Raw genomic sequence first — 20,530 nt, forward strand, 5'->3', positions numbered from 1 at the left:
GCAGACATTGGGAAGTCCTACCAGTCAGTGGTGAAATGCTACTGGTTCGCACTGGTTCAGGCAAACTGGTGATATAAACTACTGGTTTTGGCGAACTGGTAGTAAAAAAAGCTATTGGTTCCTCCGAACTGGTATTTCTGATGATCAGCTGTGCCGCACAATTTAAAATAGCTAGAAAGCAGGAAATCCTGCTTTCTAGTGAATCTAAATCATGCGGCACAGCTGATCCCCTCCCCTCACTGCTCTACTTACCTTCCCAAGCCTCCTTTTGGCACATACTGTTACCAGTGGTTGGAAGTAGCTGAACTAATAGATAGGTGATTAGCTGATCATAGCAGTACAAGGACAGCTTTAAATACCAGTTACATAGAAGGAAGAGCCCACCACATTAGACAGGACCCAAGGTGCAGACTATGCTGAAAAGAGACAGTCCAACACATAGTGGCAGGTTGTAAGGTGAAGGCAGGAGAAGCATATGCTGAACAACACAACCAATGAGCCAACCAAAGACACAACGTATGGGATAGACTCTCCCTACCCAGGTGGGAGATTCCACAGAAGGTCATGGAGAATAACAGGGCTAAGATGCTGTGAGACTCCCTGCTTGAGACAGGCAGGTAGGTACTAGCCAATCAACCAAGCATTGTGGTAATAGACAAGGACCAGAAGACAGCAGTGGTGATAGACCTAGCAGTGCCAAATGACAGCAACTTAAGGGAGAAGGAGTATGAACATCTGGGAAAGTACCTGAAAGAGGAATTTAAAAGGATATGAAAGTAAACATCAAAAGTGATCCTGATGAGGGTAGGAGCATTAAGGACAGTGACTCCTAAGTTAAGAGTGCAGTGCTAGGAACAGCTAAGATACTGCACAGAACCCTCAAATTCCCAGGTCTCTTAGTAGAGGACCCGAGATTGAGGAAGACATATACACCATCCATAGGGATAAGAAGGGAATTTATTAAAACTCAAGGCAGTGAGCATACCTAATGCAGGTGGTCCTTGAGTTACAACTGCAATTGAGCCCAACATTTATATTGCTCAGTGAGAAATTTGTTAAATGAGTTTTGCCCCATTCTACGGCTTTTCCTGCCACATTTGTTAAGTGAATCACTGCACTGTTAAGTTGGTAACACAGTTGTTAAATGAATCACAGTTGTTAAAATTCAATGGGCTTCCCCATTGGCTTTGCTTGTCAGACATTTGCAAAAGGTGATTGCATAAGCCCAGGATGCTGCATCTGTCATAAATATGAACCAAGCATCCGAATGTAAATCATGTGATCATGGGGATGCTGCAATGGTCTTAACTCTGAAAAATGGTCATAAATCACTTTTTTCAACGACGTAACTTCGAATGGTCACTAAATGAACTGTTATAAATTGAGGACTACCTGTACTGCCACCTATCCCCCCCCCCCAAAAAAACCCTACCCTGTAAGGTGGGTTGGGCTAAGAGACAATTATTGGCCTAAAGTCATTCAGCTGGTTTTCTTCCCTATGGGAGGCCTACAACAGTCTCCTGGTTAATAAAAGCACATTGTGATCCTACTCATACTGCATTACTGTTGGCTTCAATGATGCTGCCTCCCCAACACCTCTTTTATCAATGTATTCACACATCTATATTTTGTTCATAATAGTAATTTTGTTTGCAATTATAGAGATAAATTATCCGGCATTTTAATTTATTTATCAAATGTATGTAGCTGCCATCTCCCTCAAAGTGGAGTTCAGATTAGAGGTGGGTTTCAACAGGTTCTGACCAGTTCTGGAGAACCGGTAGTAAAAATTCTGACTGGCCCCGCCCCATCTATTCTCTGCCTCCCAAGTCCCAGCTGATCGGGAGGAAATGGGGATTTTGCAGTAACCTTCCCCTGAATTGGGGTGGGAATGGACATTTTACAGTATCCTTCCCCTGCCACGCCCACCAAGCCATGCCATGCCCACCAAGCCACACCCACAGAACTGGTAGTAAAAAAATTTGAAACCCACCACTGGTTCAGACAGTGCAGGAGTAATAATATTTCTACCGCTCACTAAGCTTTATAAAGAATGGGTTTTTTAAAATCATTATACACCTTCCCAAGCATTGTTCAGGGCCTAAAATTCATCTTTCATTGGATGCAAACAGAAGGATTAGAGAAATTTAGTTCAGTGAAGGCCAGCTGCAGAAGCAATATTGAAAAGAGACATCCTAGCTTTAAATGAAGCCCCGAGAGCAATAAAAGGATGGGCATAGCAACCAAAATATACTATACTTCACTTAAGAAGACTTTTACCAGACGGCTTTGCTATGCTAATGCCTGGCCTTGTTCAGTGCAGTTATTAGGCCAATTATTAATTTTTCCTTTGGGGAAAGGAAACCTTAGGAGAGCTTGCATAAAATCCTCTGGCATTTCATATCTTGCATTGCTTATTATCATACAGTCCCAGAGGCTTGAATTAATCAGCTGCTGGATCAGAGTTAAGAAGATCTTTTTTTTTGGCCCTGCTAGACAAAAAAACGCATATGTGTACACACACATTCACACAAGCTTATAAGTCTGACGCCTTGAGATGGAGAAGTGTTTGGGCATCTGTCCATCAGAAGCATCCTTGACACGTTATCCTCCCAAACTCTCTTCCCTGAATCACACAAAGTTCACTTGCTAAAATCAACCAGTGGTGCTATTTTCTTTTTTTTGCAGTTTGCAGCAGTTGCAGTTGGAACACAACAAAAAAGTGCAGTGTGGAGGGAAGAATAAAGTGGTATTCAAGGACCTGGGCCAATCCTCCCCTCTTCCTCTAGTTGCTGAAGGGAGGGAGATGCAGGCAGTCAAGGGCTATGAAAACCAACTGCAGAAGAACAGTAGACCCCACTACAATGCCAGATTAAATTAAGAACTCATAAGTGGCCGCTCATACAAGGTCCATTGCAAACAAATGCCCCTGCAGAAGTAAGTGCTAAATCAGACTTTGTGAACCGAATGTTCTCCTATATACTGTATCCTTCCTCTTTCTTTTCCCGTCCCAGCCAGGCTCACCGTTAGCAGCCTGTTCACCCTGCAATAGTGTAACCCAATGCCTTACCATTGTTTCCCCGTCCCCAACATCTATATTTGACTCTGCAGCCACAATGTGTGCAGTGTGTATGTGTGTGTGTGTGTGTGTGTGTCTTTGTGCGTGTATGCGTGTGCAGGCATATGCTTTGGTATTCAGCACCTCATTCCCTAAATGCCCAGGATTGCTTACAAATAGCTTCCATGGGCAGAAGGGAGCTGTGTATATGTCTCTCTCTGTGTGTGCGTGCAATGTATATGTGTGTGTGTTAGGAAGACAGAAGAAAGAGGGAGAGCTGATGGGGCAAGAGCGAAACAGTCTGTGGCTCATCATTTATTATTTAGCCTATTCATCTCCCCATGGAAGCTGGCTTTGTTGAAATGTAGATCTGTGCAAGTTGTGGCACGGAGAGGTAGCCACCCTCTCAAATTGCTGCTCATCAGCATATACCCCTGGACATAAAGGTTGCTTGCTAAAAGCTTCCACCTGCTTCCTCTTTGAAACAGGAAGAGGGGATTGCTGCTGTATAGAGGCACTTGTCCTCTGTCCAATGGGGTGGAGAAGGGTTATTGAGGCTAATCCGGGCAGGGGGAAGAGGTCGGGGTCTTTATAAACTTTCATTAGATTGGAGTGGGGTAGATTGTGTTCTAATCCAAAGTGAATTGAGGTGCAAGAGTTTATCCTCTGATACTACTGTTAATTTTCTCATCGTTCCCACCACCCATCTCCTTCCACTTATGACTGTATGACTGTAACTTTGTTGCTTGTATCCTTACGATTTATATTGATATTGTTTCCTGATTGCTTATTTGTACCCTATGACTATCATTAAGAGTTGTACCTTATGATTCTTGACGAACGTATCTTTTCTTTTGCAGTATCCTGGGGTCATGTGATCACCTTCTGCAACCTTCTGACAATCAAAGCCAATGGGGAAGCCAGGTTCACTTAACAACCGTGTTACTAATTTAACAACTACAGTGGTTCACTTAACAACTGTGGCAAGAAAAGTAATAAAATAGGGCAAAACTCACTTAACAAATTTCTCACTTAGCAACATAAATTTTGGGCTCAATTGTGGTCCTAAGTCGAGGACTACCTGTATTTACATTCCAAATAATATAAATTCTAATATAAATCTATATAAATATAAATTCTTAATACTATAAATTCAATTTCCTAAAAATGCCACAGCAGGTGGCAGTATCGAGCTGATCTTGGCAGATTTTAAAAAAAAGCCCCAACAACCCAAAGACATGGATGGGAGACCATAAGGAAAGCTATGGATGGAAACCGAGACTAGGAAATAAACCATCTTCCATATTGCTAACAGGAAATCTGTGCAGCTATGTCCATATATTTAATAGCAGACAAACTCACTTTTCCATTCTCCCCGAGCCTCACATCAGTCCCCATGTAGAAATGTATGCAGGGTTTGATTAAAAAAAGTCAAGATGGCAACTGCAAAGATGTGGTGAAAATTCTGGTTTTTATGTGCATCACATCTTTACTTTTTTGACCACACTTTACAGACACCTCTGTTAACTTTTGAAACTATTTACAAAGTAGATATCTATGCTGCTTTATGATTGAGCGCCCAATCATTGAGCGTATGATTAAGTGTTCCTGAAATAACAGCATTCCAGTTCAATGTTTTCCATATTGCGAGGTTTCTGGTGATGTTGCTCCAAATCAAAAACATATATGCCCTGAAGGATGGATGCTCCCAAAATACAAAATACGTGGCCACGATCCCAAAGTTTTGTTCATTCTATTAAGGATACTTCAATTTATTTTCAGTCTTCCAAGCCCGGTGCTGCCTGATCTATTTGGCCTGCCATTTCCAGAATTCTCAACACAGTATAACACGGAACTTGCTGGCGGAAAGGAAAATTGTAAATCAAGGGAGAGAAATTTGCCTATGCAATATCAGTAGTAGCAGCTCCTGATTTCTGAACTATTTCCAGGAAGCAACAAAGGAGTTATGCCAGCTTACTTAAAAGAAATGTACCCTAAGGCTATTAGTGATTTAGAGGCTTGTTGCTGGTTGGATTTCATAGTGCTTTTATTACAAATGAAGAGAAATATTGCAATTAGTGTGCTGACTCAGTATGGTTAGAATAGACTCAGCCCTTAGCTGCAAATTAAATGGTAAAATTTAGGCCCGTCCCATTCAGAGTGCAGAACGAACATTGGTCAGAATTAATTACAGTGCCAGAAGAAAGCGCCAAATCATACTATACAGTCAATGGCTGGGTTCATTGATAATGCCAGGACATGTCTTATGATTCTGGTTTGTTAGTAAGTCACGGTGACTGTGTTCACACCCAGTGCTAACTCTGAAACCAAGATTTATAATAGCGCTTTTCAACCTTGGCAACTTTAAGATGTATGGACTTCAATTCCCAGAATTCCTTAGTCAATAGTTACGTTTATAACAACCCTTAAGGCAAAACAAATATAACTGGCTTGGTGATGTCCAATGGAAACCCAGAAGCATTGAATTGCTTCCATGAATGAGCCTGGGTACCCTGAAGCAAATTATATTGTGTCAGAATATGTCATTGATCTGGATTGTCTCTTTATGAACTTTTCCACAGGAGTGTATTTATTTGGAATTCCTAAGCAGACTAACTTGCCAGCAAGACCCAATTAATTAATTAAGCAGGAATTTGCTTAATTTAAAAGTAGACAGGCAGTGGGGGGTAGTGTTTAAGATTTTGGATTAGAAGTACAGAGACCCAGAGTTCAAGTCCACCCTCAGCCACAGAATTTAATTAGTGACTTTGGGCCAAAAACCAGTCACAGTCCACCCTCACAGGGTGGCTGTTGAGAGGAAAATAATAGAGTGCGCTTGTTTTAAGTTCCTGAAGGAAAGGTGGGGTATACATCTAATCAATCAATAATGTATATGCTATTTTCACCACCATGCAAACAAAGGAATTAATTCAGGAATAATCCTTTGATAGAAAAGCTTGCATGATTAAATCTTCACTGACTTTGAAAATTGAAAATGCATCATTTGAGCAGCAATTCTGGCGAGAGAACCATTCCACTAGTGCGTTCTCTCTAGGAAATGCCGTTTGTATCAGTAATCCAGCAAAGGAAGGAGTTGGCCATCTCCTCTGACCTTTGCTTTTGAGTCATTAATGTCCTGCGTCCACACTACTCAGGCTTGCTTTTATTAGTGAATTAAGTGTAGGTCATGGGTAATAATTCTAAGAAGCTTCCATTCCCACTTTTAAACCCTTAAATATCAAACTACATTAGATGAAGGTAAATGATAAAACTATCAGATTGGGACAGGTCCACCGAATCATTTACTAACAGGTTAAACTTAATGACCCAGCTTTTTTAGTGGATCAACCTCAAGTCATGATTTGAAAATGCATCAGGGTGTTTAACCGTTAGCTACCAAAAGGTATGATTTCCCTCCCTCCTTAACTTTATAATTGTTAGGGACTACAAAGCACGTGTGGTGGAATAACCTTCTTGAATGCGTTAATAATTTACATAAATTAAGGGGGAAGGAATATGAAAGAGTAAAGATAAAATTGCAGGTGGCTTTCGCACTGCAATCAAGGTTAACAGCCATTGCTCTCCAGGACTTAGGTGAATTGGTCCAACACTTTTTTTGAAGCTAGCACAGTGTCTTCTAGTACTAAATTCCAAAGTCTTAAGTATTTGTTGTGCAACAACCGCAACACAAATCTTTCTGTCCATCCTGATTCTTTCAGGATTCAATTTTATTGGCCATGCAAATAAAGTCAGTGCCTGACAGTAGGCATAGTGGTATATGGTTTTTCTGTAGTCATCAGCTCAAAGATGGGTTTGCACAGTGGTGGAATTCAGATTTTTTTTACTACCAGTTCTGTAGGCATGGCTTGGTGTGCGTGGTGTGGCTTGGTGGGCATGGCAGGGGAAGGATATTGCAAAATCTTCATTCCCACCCCACTCCAGGGAAAGGATATTGCAAAATCCCCATTCCCTCCCCATTTCTGGGGGAAGGATACTACAAAATCTCCATTCCCACCCCACTCTGGGGCCAACCACAGGTGGTATTTGCCAGTTTTCTGAACTACTCAAAATTTCCGCTACCGGTTCTCCAGAACTTGTTAGAACCTGCCGTATTTCACCCCCGAGTTTGTAGCTCTGTTTTATACCCTAGCCTTCAAGGACGGATGGGCTCCAGAACAACCCAATCAGGAATCTACCAACCTTCTCTTTTTACAAAGGTGGCTTTTATGTAATATGAAATACAGTTTGCCCCTTCATACTGCCCTTGGAAGCATGCCCTGCCCCCTTTAAATGGATTGAACAGGCTGCAAGAAATCTCATAAAAAGTTGAGGCCAAGTATTTTCTGTAATGAAGTTTTGAGCTCTATAGCAATAAAGAGAAATCAGTGTTAGCCATAAACCCTGATTTTTATAGGGAAGTACATCTGAATCTCTAGAAGATTATGTAACACTATCATTCTTGTTACACAATTGCTTTAATTTCACATGCCAGGTGTTCCAAAGGAACAAATAAAACAGAATGTGGCAATTAATTTGTCTGCCTGCTGTCATTTTTTTCTTTTTACACTCTCTTTTAACATGGTGTAAGATGTTATATATTGATCCATTTAGGAAGATATTGTGGAATCTAACTTCCTAAGAATGTCAGTACACCGAAATACCAAATTTAAGCAAATTTGTGATGTCACACATTTATTGTAATATGTTTAACTTTTGTAATAACACAGAATTCTTTCTTCTTCTTGTGAGAGCTGAACTTATTTACATGTCCTCCTTATTTATGTTTTGACTGCCCTTTTTTAAGGAAGGAAGGAAGGAGAAGGAAAGAAAGAAAGAAAGAAAGAAAAGGAAGGAAGGAAGGAAGAGAGAAAGAAAGAAAGAAAGAAAGAAAGAAAGAAAGAAAGAAAGAAAGATTATTAAAGCATATCACATGGAGCATGAAAAGGACCCATAGAGGCAGCACATTTTAGTTAAAGTGAATAAGTATAAAAAGGAACAATCATGAAGCAGACAAAAATGAGTCTCGATAGCACATGGCAACAATAGCTTGTTGCTGAGGAACTCTAAGTGGTCCTATCTGAGTAGAATCTTCCTAGCCAGAGGTTAATGGCCTGCCTGATTCAAAGAACTATGTTTTCAGACTACCAGGCTCCTTGGCCATGGAGTTATCTTGTGAGCCAGCAGTAATACAACTCACCTAAGCACCAATGGTGTCCTAAGGTAAAGTAATTCTTTCTCTGCCTGCCCAAACCTGTCCTATAAACAACTAAGCTTCCACAGGGAAAACAGTATTACAGATTTCACAAGATTTCTCCTTAATGCTACAGAAATATCTTCAACTGAAGCAATAATCCTCCAAGAGCTCATTGCTCTAGAGAAATCTATGCAGCAGAATTCTTTCTCTGACAGGCAAAGACTTAAATGGATGAGTAGTACAACAGTGATAGCTGGCACTGGATTGCTACTTAGCATAGTTATTGAAATTGACTAGGTAAACACACACAGTGACAAATTTTCTCCCATTCATTTATGGAGGAATTGGCTCTCACTTTACCATACGCAGATGAGTCATTTCCCTAATGCATGCAAGATAGAGGGACAATCATCTCACATTTGGCCAGAGAACCAAAGATAACCGTTTGTGCAACTACTTGCATATACATCGAGTTACTACATTTTCTGCAGAAATATATAGTCAATTCCCTGGCAAGGAGGTATTGGAAGCTTCAGCTGGCAGAGAATACAGCTGTCTGTACACATGTAGGAAAGAGGAGTAAACAACTGGGTCACAATAACACAAATGTTTCCTTCCCAACTGCAAAGATTGCTATTGTTCATTACTTTTAAAACTGTACATCAACTTGGAGCAGGATCAAAGCTTGGCTGTTTAGATCACTTACAGAAACCTTGTTTTCTGATTAGATGGTACAAAGGACAGGGACATTCCTGAAGGGATCCATTGCTGCAAAACCATCTGCCATGGAAAGTTCACTGGATTTGCTGTTATATTTTGGAAAATTTTTTAAAATATCTCAGACAGAACTACCTTAGGTTTGTAAAATTCTATCTTTATAGGTTCTGTTCCTTTGTTTTAACCAATCTTTATTTAAGATAAAGGGATTTAATCAATTCCTTTCACAAATTCCTTCCCTCTCCCTTTATGCAACATGTTGAACAAGCAGTATAGCAGGTGTGACAATTTAAGGGTGATTTTCTTTCAAGAAATTCACTTTTGTTTTCTACCTGTTACACTGTGTCATTGCCAAGGTAGGAATACAGGGTATGGCCACTCAACTACAATTCTCTCTGTGACTTTATCTCTTCTATAAAAGACTTTGAAATAAAAAAATCCATCAAATCAGAACCATGTTCCAAGAGGTGACAATTTTGTAAACATTATCATTTTCTAGCACAATAATTTAAATCAGAAGTGAGACACTTTCCCAAAGTCTGGAGCCAAAATTGACTTTACTGACCAGCTGAAGACTAAAAGATAACAGCACGCACACACACATACACTTTTTTAAGGCTAATTAAGAACTGGAAACAGAAGCAAGCTGGACCTGTGAGACAAACTGCTGCAGTTTCTATTCCTTAAAAGATTTTAATTCCTTTTCCCCCACCAAAACTGCGACTTAAAATCATGCCATTTGAAATTAGGTAGCAAAATAGCTGAAATTCTCCAGGCATGATTAGCTGAAATGATTTGCCTCCCACACTGATTTCCAATCTTGTTTTTGAGAAAAAAAATAATTTTGCTGCCAAATTCAATGGCAAAATTGTGGGGAGTTGGAAGGCTACATAGAAATGCTTGGTGAATCACTATGGCCAAGGCAGATCAAAGATTAACTATCTCTGATTTAAATTATGAAAGATTTCAAATTGTAGTGTAGGGGGTGTTTTTAGCATAGGATTTCATATTTTTGAATGCAATATTATTTCCTGAGATAGGAAAACCTATGGTGAATATTTTGGTTTTGCCTTTACTAGCTGTTTCAGGCTGTCTTCTCAGTAGAGCCTTGCAAGTTCTATATAGAGTAAGTATGTGTCAATCCACTGAGAGTTGCAATTCCATTTATATTTTCCTGAAGATTTTTAAAAACTTTCCTGCTCTCCCCAAGAGACCAAAATATGTTTCAACTCTCATTTTCCGGCAATGCTAGCTCAAACTCGAAATTTGACTTAACTGTCAGTTTGTATACCAATTCTCTATAGTAGTCTGTCTTAGGAACACACCAAGACTTTTTATGCCTAAGGCATAATGACATAATTTATTTATTATTTATTATTTATTAATTCAATTTGTATGCCGCCCCTCTCCGAAGACTCAGGGTGGCTCACAATGCATTTAAAATCATTATAAAAAACAAATAAGTGGCATCCCACTCTTTAATGGAAACTTATAACAATTAATTAAATAAATAACAACTTGTTGCAACATAATACTGTAAAGGCCAAAGTCTGCAACCTTTGACATAGATTGTCCCACTCTGGTAACAGTTTGATCTTCCTGGTCCTTTGTATGTAGATCCAGTTTCCAATTAGGAATGGCATGATTGTGACTTTGAGATGCCAAGGGTTCTGATAACACTTCCTGATCAAAAGGCAACCTGTCCCAAGTTTCTTCCCGTCAATTAACACTGGGTCAAGGGAAGCCAGTCAATCAGTAATCAGGATTGTAGAAACAAAAAGACTAATGTTTTTGTACATGACCTTCCCGTGGAACCTTCTATAGAAAATGATGCTTCTTGAAAATTAATTTTAAAATATTATCTTCTACTTTTCATTTAAGCTATTTAAGTTTAAACATTTAAGCTATTTAAAATTCAGCTTTTAAACAGCATCTACCCCCATGATGGCGAACCTATGGCACTGTGTCACAGGTAGCACACAGCACCCTCTCTGTGGGCATGCGAGCCGTCGCCCCAGTTCAGCTCTGCTGCACATGCGCGCACGCCGGGTCTCTGCTGCGTATGCATGGGAGGGACGCATGTGGGGGGCCGCACACACATTGCAATTTCACGGTTCGGGTGCTTTGGAAACTCAGCCCGGAAAAAGTTAGCCATCACTGATCTACCCTATACATCCAGATTTCTTTGGCATAGATTTCAAGATCAACCAGAGTCTTTTTAAAATATACTGCTCAAAAAAAATAAAGGGAACACAAGCAGAAGACATCCGAGATCCGAATGAATGAAATAGCCTTATTAAATACTTTGTTCTTTACATACAGTAGTTTATACACTGCTCAAACAACTAAAGGGAACACAAAACTACTGTATGTAACGAACAAAGTATTTAATAAGGCTATTTCATTCATTCAGATGTCTTCTGCTTGTGTTACCTTTATTTTTTTTAGCAGTATAGTTTATGAAAAAGTGTTAATTTACTTTATACTTGTTAATAAAGAGTGATCTTGACAAATCTGCATACTAGGCCCCATCTAACAAAATGAAATTCAATGGTGAGAAAAGGCCTACATTTGGGCAAGAAGAAAACAAATGCACAGATACAGAATACTGGCTCAATACTGTAGTAGCAACTGCAAGAGGGATCTTGGATTCCCAGTGGACATCCATTTAAATATGAGGCAGCAGTGTGCTGCAATGGCAAAAAAGCCAACATGGTCCTAGGCTGCATTAACAGAGGGAAAGAAGCAAAATTACATGAAGTGTTAATAACACTTTATAATGCCTTGGTAAGAACGCACTTGGAGTATTGCATCCAGTTTTGGTCGCCACAACATAAAAGACTCTAGAAAGAATGGACAGAAGAGCAACAAAGATGATTGGGTGTATGTGTGGAGGCTGAAACATACAGAAAACAGTTGCAGGAATCTAGTTTGATGAAAAGAAGGATTAGGGGTGACATGAAAGCAGTGTTCCAATATTTAAGGGGCTGGCACAAAGAAGACGGGGTCAATCTATTCTCCAAAGCACCTGAAGAAGAATAGATGGAAACTAATCAGGGAGAGAAGCAACCTAGGGTAGGAGAATTTTCTTGATAATTAGAACAATTAATCAGTGGAATGACTTGCCTCCAGAAATTGTGGATGCTCCAACAGTGAAGGTTTTTAAGAAGAGATTGGACAACCATTTGTCTGAAATGATATAGGGTTTCCTGCTTGAGCAGGGGATTGGATTAGAAGACCTCTGAAGTCCCTTCCAATTCTGTTATTCAGAGAGAATTTAATTAGCAATTGATTCTAACAAGCAACACTATATTAGTATTGTTTATATTATTAAATATGTTAAAAGGGACACAGTGGCTCAGTGGCTAAGACACTGAGATTGTCGATCAAAAGGTCAGCAGTTCAGTGGTTCGAATCCCTAATGCCGTGTTAACAGGGTGAGCTCCCGTTACTTGTCCCAGCTTCTGCCAACCTAGCAGTTCAAAAGCACATAAAAAATGCAAGTAGAAAAATAGGGACCACCTTGGTGGGAAGGTAACAGCGTTTGGCGTTTAGTCATGCTGGCCACATGACCACGGAGACGTCTTCGGACAGCACTGGCTCTTCGGCTTTGAAACGGAGATGAACACTGCCCCCTAGAGTTGGGAACGACTAGCACATATTTGCGAGGGGAACCTTTACCTTTTATTAAATATGTTGCATAATGAATGTCAGCATCCAGTACATCTTTTTTATAATATATAATATATATATTATAAAATATAATACATATATAGTATTTATTATATATAATATATATTTATTATATATAATATAAAAATAATAATATAAAATATGAATATATTTTACTGTATGCATTTAAAGAAAGTCAAAGACAAGGGATTCATAGATGTTCTAGCAGATTGTAGGTTTGGATTTTCATTTGAAAATATTAGGGTTTGCTAGTAATTGTCTCAGAGGTAAGAACTGAAATTCTTCTAGAATTAAAGTTATAGAATTCTATTGTCAGCTATTTACACTCCTTTGCCATGAGATTGTTTGACTTAAGTAGTATAACAATGCCACCTAGTCTAAATCTCTGCATTGCACATGAACTATAGCATAGCCAAGCAATCCTGAAATCAGTGTGTACTATATACACTGTGCCATAACCCATACTATTCTTATAATATGATCACATTAGTAGGTAATTCTGGGATGTATAGATCCAATACATCTAGAAGGGAATAAGCCTGGGGAAGGCATATTCTAGATCATAGACTGGAGATGAATAAACTGAAATGGGGCCACTAAATTTTAATGGCCAATTTCAAGAAAGATATTTCAATTTTTAAATTGGTTTTTTTTTTTTGAACTGAATAAGTTTTCTTTATAAAAAATCCATTAAAAATCCCAACCTATTTTTAAAAAAAGTCCACTATAAAATACTTGCCATACCACTGTTGTGGATTTAATAAGACAAACACAACTTTTGGATTAATCAGAGACAATTTGTATATTGCGCAATAGGTTCAAAGCTCTGTACATGAAGCGTTGAACAAAGACAGAAATTAGGTACAATGGTTTTATGCCCTTCTAGACAAAGGATTCTGTTAACTCAGCAATTCATATGGTCATATACATTTGTCATTTTTAATTGACATTTCCTAATTACTGAGTTTCTTTGCAAAACAGTTATAATTCTTTTTGTAGATTACTGAAGCATAGACTCAAATCATCTTCTGACGATAGACAACTTTTAACTCATGTGGATCCCCTTGACCTAACCAACCTTTAAGCTGTATGTCATTAGAATGTTCCTTTCTTCTGACAACTTAGAGGCCTCCTAGAGGTACCAAAAGGATTTTGGCTGAGTTTGTACTTTTTCCAACCGGATGCATTGCTTTTTAGAATAGAGTGAATAGAAAGTTATCCAGTGGTCATCTATCAGAGCCCGCTTCATTTACATTACCACCTTTGGTGACAACATTAATATTATTGTCCAATAGATCATAATTTTAACTGCTCTAGCCAAAATATGTGGGAATTTTGATCACCAATTAATTGTCCATCCCTAGTTAGGCCATATTTATCTTCATATAATTTACAAAATCCAAATACATGGCAACATGTCACCAACAGAGAAACAACAGATGTGTGGTACCCAAAGTTTCTGTGGAAAGGAGGTTTTCTGTTTGACCTTGGACATAATGAGATTGAATTTAAAAGGTGTGACCCCTAACTACATGAAGCAGAACTCAGAAAGTCTCTAAAAGAGGCTCTTAATCTCTTATAACGTGTTAATGTGTCATTTGCTTTGAAATCCTGAGCTTTAAGAGGACTGTTAAGAGAGCAAATGGCTCCTATCATTGTCACCTTGGACAGACACCCATGGAAACCTGAACAGGGCACAACTGTGGAAGCTTCAAGGCAACACAGCCTGCTGGAAATGAGAAACCTCACTACAGCTATGAAAATTTCATCAGCTGGCGCTTGGGAAGCAAGAATCTGGAAGTGCAGAGCAGATGGACAGCCTGGATTCTTGGAGTCATTGTCTTTCTGTTTGTTATCTGACTCCAGCACAGAGAGAGGATTCAGAGAATTTATGGAGGGCAAAGTATTGAGGGCCTTTCTTGAAATACCTCCGGCTGATGTATGATCCAATGCAGCACTGGCTTTCCAGCAAGAGTATAAATTTCCTAGTATTTCTTCCATTGCACAATTCCAAGGCCATACAAATAGGATCCTATTGACAAGATTTTTTTTTCTTTCCATTGTACATGCACCACAATTTGCTACTGGATTTTGAATTGTCAGGAACATATATTGAAAGAAAGTGAACTTTATGTGCTATCCAAACGACTTTATGATTCTCTACTTTTGTGTTACAATGTAGACCATCATCCCCATACTAGTATATATAATACACACACACACACACGTTGTATTATCTTAGTTTTCTACAATTAATGTTGTAGGAAGTTAGCACCCACCTCTCTCCTAGAAGAATGAAATATTTTGAGGAATATTTAAAAAGGCAGGATAAAATATTTCCCCTAAAAGAGAAATAAAAATCTTAAGGGAGACAAAAACTCAGAGCCCCAGCTCCCCGCTCCCCCCAGCAGATATTTTGTGCCCATTGAGAAAGATTGGGCCAGCCTATCTACAAAACAAAAGACCTTCATCTCCAGGGTGAAGGGATTAAGACATGACCCTTCAGGAAGTAATAGGATTAACCCACTACCATCCAGCAGCAGAACTCACCACATTGCACAATCTCCTAAGGACATCACATCACCCTCCAAACTTCAACCAAACTGAGCTCAGACAACCTACAGAGCCAGCTATGATCCCTACAACAGCCAATAGAATACATGTTCTTGCACAGGAACAGGCAGTTCAAGTGCAAAGCCCAAGAGAACGTATAAAAGCTACCTACTCTCAACTCCATCTGGTCCAGTGGTGGGTTGCTACTGGTTTGCCCCGGTTCGGGTGAACTGGTAGCAGCGGCAGTGGGATGCTCCATCCACCCACCTGGATGTCATCAAATACACTCTGCGCATGCACAGAAGTGGTGCGTGCATGAGCAAACTGGTAGCAAAGGTAAGTGAAACCCACCACTGATCTGGTCAGCTGCCTAGAATCACATGTGCTTGGTGGTTCTGCTTCATCAATAAATTGACTCTCTTTCAAATCAGCCTCCAGCCTCCGTTTTGTCTCTAGTGCCTTTCTCCTGGCTTGGAACTAAACCAGATGGATATTTCTTCCAACAATGTGTTATAAATATAGTTGTGCTGGTGACACTTAGAAAGCCAATGGCTGTTTAGTCAGCATTGCTGGTTCAAATCCTGCCTGGGTCATGAAGCTTACTGCTTGACATAAAACCAGTTATATCTCAGCCAAACTTGGCTTGTATTGCCTGTATTTATATTCTGCAATAAACTGCAGCATACTTTCCTTGGGGTTGTCATGATATGTTATGTAAAGCCTCACAACGTGCTATGTCATGTTAAAACATGATTAAACAAACCATGATTAGAGTAATGTAAAACCATTCAGAATTATAATAGGGGGTTGGTGAAATAACTGTATATTGTTCATAGGCGATAGGTCTGAGCACATCTGGAATAACTAATAATTAAGAGTATGTTCTGTAATATGATCTAGATTCACAGTAGTATTATATTGAGAATAATCCACAGAATTGCCAAGAAAACCTTGAACAAACCTTGATGCCAATCGTGTGTGTTGGCCTCTTATTTTATAAACACAACCTTTCAGGTTTTTTCTACTGCATTTCTTTGTATTTCTTTTATGCTTTTGCACCATAATAAATTAGAAAAGTCTTTTATGGTAATATATCTGTTACCATAGAAACTAGCTATACATTGCTTCCAGAACATAAAGCCTGATGCCCTGCAGTTTGTTGCTCTACTAAGTCTTTTGAAAGTACTGGGTTGCAAGTGCCTAAGTCGATAGAAGGCAGAATTGATAGACACTGAGAGGTGAAATTTTGGGTAATTGGTAACATAACAGAAAAAGGAGACTTCTGTTACTATAACTGCTGTAGTTTTCTCTCAGCCATGGAAATACATATCTATGTTAGCTTCAAAATTCAATACATTTACCACAATTGCATCTATTTTTTTATTTGTTCACTAGAAGAAATACAGAAGAGACAAAACATGAAAGGGTTCCTGAAAACATTTTGTACATTCACCATTATGCTCAGAATAGCACAAAACATAATAGAGGTTTCAAAAGACTGTTGTTGGGGTAATTTGCCCTCCCTTCCTATAACTCATTAAAGAGGTGTGAAGTTGTAACAGCAACCAATTCAGAAACAAGATAATTGTCTGCTGCACAAGCATTTGTCATTGTAAAATTTAACTCCCCTTCTGTTGTTACTTTTCCAATAATAGCCTTGTCTGTACAGTACACTAAGTCAAAATTAAACAAAACACATTTGCTACCCTAATGTTATTTTAATTGCATCAACTGTGGTTTATTCAATAAGACACGGGCAACCAAATTATAGCTTAGCATGACATATGAATCCAATTCTCCATTTATTATCTTATCTTTACTTTTTATTGTAAAGGAATTACAGAACCTTATATTTTTTAATAATCTCAGACATCGTAGCTTCCTGAAGTTAAGAACAAACATTTGTGACAAACTGCAGGTCTAATGCTGAATGCCAGGATTTTCAATCAATCAGAATAGAGTTGGAGGGACCTTGGAGGTCTTCTAGTCCAACCTCCTGTTCAAATGGGAGACCCTATACCAGGGATGTCAAAATCACGGCCCATGGGCTGGATGTGTCACACACTGGCCACCCCCACCCCCGGTTTAGCGAAGGGGAGGGAAGTCATGATATGTCATGTGACGCCACGAGTTTCAGCTGTCTCAGGAATTCTGGGAGTTGAAGTCCACAGGTTGTAAAAGGGCCACAGTTGCCCACCCCTGGACTAGTCTCTTCTTAAAAACCTCCAGCGATGAAGCATTTTAGAAGCAACTTCTAAAGGCAAGCTAATCCATAGGTTAATTGTTCTGTTAGGAAATTTCTCCTTAATTCCAGGTTGCTTCTCTCCTTGATTAGTTTCCATTGTTTTTTGTTATGCCCCTCAAATACTGGAATACTGCTATCATGTCACCCCAGCCCTTCTTTTCTCTAGACTAGTGACTAGACTCTAGACTTCTCTAGACTAGCCATACCAGTGGTGAAATCCAAATTTTTTTACTACCGGTTCTGTGGTCGTGGCTTGGTGGGTGTGGCTTGGTGGGCATGGCAGGAGAAGGATACTGTAAAATCCCCATTCCCTCCCCACTCATGAGGGAAGGATATTGCAAAATCTCCATTCCCACCCCATTCTGGAGCCAGCCAGAGGTGGCATTTGCTGGTTTGAACTACTCAAAATTTCTGCTACCGGTTCTCCAGAACCTGTCAGAACCTGCTAGATTTCACCCCTGAGCCATACCCAATTCCTGCAACCATTCTTCAGATAGTTTAGTCTCCAGGTCTTTAATCATCTTGCTTTTCTCTGCACTTTTACCAACGTTTCAACATCTTTTTTATAACGTGGTGACCAAAACTGGATGCACTATGGTTTTATAAGGAGTATGGAGCTTCTTGGAGTTTGAGTTAAGAGATCCTCCCAAACTGATGCAACTTCTTTCCAATAATTCTGCTAGTGATTCCTAATTGGCCAGATAGGAATTCATGATGTCCACAGCCTGGGTTTTTAGAAAAATATATATCTGGGAATAAGTTTCTTTAATTTTAATCAAAAATTAACCTGCCTTTTGTTAACATTTTCTTAAAGCTTGTATCATCTTTGTACAAATCACCAGGTCCATACACTTTGCTTAACCAGGGTTTGTTAACTAAGCCACAATTGAATAAACTCACACAACACTACAGTGATTATACATCTTATTATATAGGATAATCCTTTTAGAAAGCTAAATCTTTTAGATTTAATTTTGGTTTTTTTACCTTTTATCATAAAAATGGTATAATAGACTTTTGCATTCCTGTGAAAAATATGGCAATTCTTTTAAAACTAAATTTACATATACTTTTTGATTTTAAATAGTTATATTAGAAGATGCATTTTTGCTATTTTTCTTATTTGTAAAGCAAAGGCATAAACTTTCTGGATTGGGAGGCCATGTTCGAGTTGATTCATGGCTTGGTCACTTCCAGTTTGGACTACTCAAACACCCTCTACATGGGGCTGCCTTGAAGATCACCAAGTTATAACTGGTCCAGAATGCAATGATGTGCAGTGATGGGTGCTCCTAGGTTTACCCATGTTACACCCAGTTGTGCAAGCTTTGTGGCTCCCAGTTTCCTTCTAGGTGAAATTCAAGGTCCTGGTTATTATTTTTAAAGCACTATATGGCACTGGACCAGGCTATCTGTGGAATCAACTCTCCCTAAGCACATTTACTGGTCCTACCAGATCAGATAGGGTGAGCACACTCCTTGTCCCTCCCCTTAAATGTTGCTATCTTATGGGACCCAGGAAGTGTTCTTTTTCCATTCCGTTCCATTGATAGAGAACTTAGTGGTGAATTGCATTTGAAAATTTAATGATTGTGCCAGGTTAATATTTGTGGTTTTGATATTTTTATTGTTTAACCTTTGGTTGTAAGTACCCAGAATTTGGTATGTGCAACACCATAAGCCAAATAAAAAACATTATAGTTTTGAACAGAGTTCAAACTCCTCCAAACAATTCTCTTTGGTTCACAACAATACTTGGTAAGTGCTGAAGTTGCTTCCTAGCAAAACGAGAGCACTGTTCACCATATTGACGAAAAGGTTGGGCCACAGGAGGTATTCCGGAGGTATTCCAGAGGAATGGTATGGCTGTAGTGATATAATATAAGCTGACATGGCAGGTTGCCTGACAAATACAGGGCCTCATTAGTTGGATCATGCACTTAATATCTCGATGCCTTTCGCACTTAGCAGCATACCTATCCAACATTGTACAGTGGTGGGGGTTGCTGCTGAGACAGTGCTGGCTTTTTTTAAAAAAAATTGATTTATATGCCGCCCTTTTCCGGAGACTCAGGGCAGCTTACAATGTGTTAAGCAATAGCCTTCATACTTTTGTATATTTATACAAAGTCCGTTTATTGCCCCCATAATCTGGGTCCTCATTTTACCTACCTTAGAAAGGATGGAAGGCTGAGTCAATCTTGAGCCTGGTGAGATTTGAACTTGCAGTAATTGCAGGCAGCAGATGTAAGTGGATGTTAATAACAGTGCTTTAGTCTGCTGAACCATCAGAGCTCCTGGTGGCTCAGCTGGGGTGAAATCCAGCACGTTCTGACAGGTTCTGGAGAACCGGTAGTGGAAATGTTGAGCAGTTTGGAGAACTGGTAGTGGAAATGTTGAGTAGTTCGGTGAACCGGTAGCGGAAATTTTGAGTAGTTCAGCGAACCGGCAAATACCACCTCTGGCTGGCCCCAGAGTGGGGTGGGAATGGATATTTTGCAATATCCTTCTCCCAGGAGTGGGGAGGCAATGGGGATTTTGCAGTATCCTTCCCCTGCTATGCCCACCAAGCCATGCCCACAGAACCAGTAGTAAAAAAAATTGGATTTCACCACTGCTTTGTAGGCAATGGAAAGGTGAGGCTTGGCTAGAGGAAACAGATTGGGCCTACTTGAGGAAAGGAAAGAGATGGTCAAAGAGGAAGATTGTGTCTGAATGTTGCTTTGCTGGGTGAAAAAGGGATAAACTTTGCAGGAAAGAGGTAAAGGGAAATGACTCAGAAAAAAACCCAAAGGAGATCTCTGCTCAGTAAGGAGAAGAACGCAAGATTTGGCCAGCTAGTTCTTAATGAGATAGACTTCCTAGCTCATACCAACCTAGATACAGTATATTGAAGAAACAATACTATGAACCCGGTAATAAACCCAAATATTGTTGCTTTTGTTATTAACAAAGGAAATTGGTTTTCTGTAATTCTGTTTTGGAACTCTGTTTTCACAATACAATATTTTAATATAATACACTGTTTAATAGTGTTGGGAGAAATATCCATCTGGGTTCAGTTCCAAGT

Source organism: Pantherophis guttatus, chromosome 1, assembly GCF_059756535.1.
Source record: "Pantherophis guttatus breed Tessera chromosome 1, ASM5975653v1, whole genome shotgun sequence".
NCBI lineage: Eukaryota > Metazoa > Chordata > Lepidosauria > Squamata > Colubridae > Pantherophis > Pantherophis guttatus.